Source organism: Rhamphochromis longiceps, linkage group LG16 (assembly GCF_057381845.1).
Source record: "Rhamphochromis longiceps isolate RC_006_pf linkage group LG16, R_longiceps_female_GT1.1, whole genome shotgun sequence".
Lineage (NCBI taxonomy): Eukaryota > Metazoa > Chordata > Actinopteri > Cichliformes > Cichlidae > Rhamphochromis > Rhamphochromis longiceps.
The window spans coordinates 8,915,770-8,918,580 of record NC_140572.1 but is presented as its reverse complement, the minus strand read 5'-3'; the positions used below and the strand labels follow the sequence as shown (position 1 = coordinate 8,918,580).

Here is a 2,811-nt window from a genome sequence, read left to right as displayed (position 1 = left end):
AGAACACGTAGCCATGTATCAGGATGAAGCGCATGTAGCTTAAAAACTTTTGGGCTGGAAGACCTAAGAAAGGCCCAGAGTTTGAACAGAAAAGGCTTGCAAATGCCAGATATAAGTATACTGTTTTTACATCTAAAGGTGAGCAGGTTGTGAAAGCAGATTTGAAAATGGAGAACAATAATGTCACAGATTTTTGGAAAGTGGTAAAAATTCTTAATAATTGTTAAATAACTCTCCCGTGCACAGTTGAAGGTTTTTCTTGGACAGATAATATAGCAGCATTATGGAGACAGCATTGCAGTACATTGTTCACTTGTATAAAAAGTGAACCATATGTGGATGATTCTGACATTGCTGATAAACCTACACTCTAAGAAATGACACTCTGATGTTGGTAGCATTATGTAAATGCTTCATGTTAAAACTAATGCCACCAATTGATTTTTAACTTTAAACACAAGTATGTTGTTTTGAATTTAATTAATAACATAATATTTCAATACAACAAAATGCAGTAAATTAAATCCAATGTAAAAAGTTCATTTAAAATGAAGAGCACTTTAATTTAAAGAGGATTGTCCTAATAGGCTCTCCGTACTTCTGAGTTTGCACATGTGCAGTGTGGAAGTTTGATCATCCGCCATTTTCAACTGAGACTTGCATATGCTTAGCATCCTGGATAGAATCCATCGCCATCTGAGGATTATTTGGTAAGTTCAACAATTTAAGGATGACAAATTTGATTAATGTATACTAACTGATACACATCTGACACTTTCGGGAATACTTTTGCATTTTTTTTAAACAAATGATGCCTGGCAAATTTTTTAACACTCTAGCTTGTATACCTCTCTCACATGTTAGAAGTATGAAAACATTTAACAAATATTGTTGAACCTGCTTCGGTGTAATTTTCCAAAATCTTTTGCGATTCTTGTTAAGATGAGACTTGCCTACTAAGACCGACAGTTTTAAAATTACTCCCAACATCTACCGCACCTGCTCCCTGACATCAGTAATGACCACTGGGAGCGCCAGCGATCCTGTAGTTTGAAGAATGAAATGAATGTGTAGTGTATTTTAGAAATGTGCATCAATTAAGTTGCTACATTGTTTGAAAGAATTCGACTCCATGTTGATTTCTGGTTTAGTGTCAGAAATCTTCACTGAAGAAGCTTCACTTTTCTTTCCAAGCTCCTTAGACTACGATGACCTGGATGACTGTGAACCTTCACAGACTTATTGTTATCCACAAAATGTCATGATAGGATTTTAAGTCCATATTGCCCAGTTCTAATCTTCTATTTAATTTTAATATTTTTAGGGGCACAATTATTAAATATATTGTTGAACAATCTAGAATTGATTAAAGCAAAAATGAAAGCTTTCACGTAATGTCAAAATTGAAAAGCTTCGATTTTTGGGTTCATATATTTGTTAATCTGACACAGAGGAGTCAGTGCCTTACCAATCATGAACCTCACTGCACATCACTGATGTGAGTTATGAAACATTGCTTAATCACATATCTGCTATGTGTTAATATTTTTGACTTTGTTTTGTAAAGAGGTTGAAAGGAACCAAAATAGGAAACTTCTCTCATATTGAGTTCTTATCTCCACCAGAATCCCAGCGTTGATGTTTGACAGGAATGCATTCTGAAAGCTGTCTGTGTCTACTTAAATGAAAAGCCAGATGACCTGTTCAAGGAATTCTTGGTAAGTTAAAAAAGGAAAACGATCAGTTATTTTCCTTTTTTAAATTTGGGATTGGAAATGGAAGGTGGACTTACTTGTCCATATGTATATGTACGCAATTAACTTATCTTTTTTTAATTTTTATTTAAAGGATGTGGATCTTGGTGCAAGCAGAGAAACAGAGCAGCTGACTTTGGGAGTCTATGTTGTCAGACATGAGAGCAAACTCTGCAGATACACCTGAGGACATTGGTGTCATCATAGAAGGATGCACTGTGCTGCAAGCTCTTAGTGATGTGGCAAAGGGTTGTGCCCTCCTGCTTGGATTAATCTACAGTCTAAATCTGAGCTACCCAAAGCACCTGAAATACACATTTGAATTTCTTCAGAAGGTGCTGATGGAGTTGGATGGGAACAACCTATCCATGAAGGTGCAGGTTCTGAAAAACAAACTGCTTGAGTGAAACAGCCTGCAGTGAACTATAGAGGACACTGAACTTTAAGGTTCTCGAACCCTTCTCCTTGCACTTCATAAACTGTTCAGTTTGAATTGCCACAAGAACTTCTGCAAGGCCTTTCACTTTTCTGCGTTCTTTGTTCTTGAACCTTTACCAACATCCAACTACACTGAAAAAGACTGCTCCTAACTTTGGACTTCAGTTTAAGTTTTGAAGCAAAGGTTATTTTTCTAAATATGGACAAAAATGACACAAAAGTAATTTCTACCTGCTGTTTGCAGGGCTGTATTGTGGGCTTTTCATTGTAGCCCAATCAAGTTTAAATTAAGTCATGTTAATGTTAAAAATGTTGGAATCACAACACTTTCCAGTTTTAATCATTTCAGTTTAACATGACATTCTGTATCTTGTCTTCCTGCACCTAAAATGCACTTGAATATATGTAAAGATTGTTTGGGGAAAAAGATCTAGAAGCATTTGAATTGCTCAAAGTGTGCTTCAACAAGTTTTACACAAAGTGTTATTAAAGTTAGGTTAACTGAATAAACTTGTGTTCGATTTATTTAATTTACAAACTTAAATAGACTAAGTTGCAATTCTGTTAAAGTGATTTAATCCTATAGTTTCAGTAGAGCGTGTTTTGGGTGAGTAGATTT

General features: G+C 35.4%; 1 long non-coding RNA gene across 1 annotated transcript; it reads left to right on the top strand.

Annotated features, from left to right (window-relative positions):
- Window positions 1-573: 573 nt before the first annotated feature.
- Window positions 574-2,314, top strand: LOC146650558 (uncharacterized). Its single transcript, XR_014907939.1, has 3 exons — window positions 574-710; window positions 1,626-1,718; window positions 1,849-2,314. It is a non-coding gene; the product is annotated as an uncharacterized LOC146650558 (long non-coding RNA).
- Window positions 2,315-2,811: the final 497 nt, after the last annotated feature.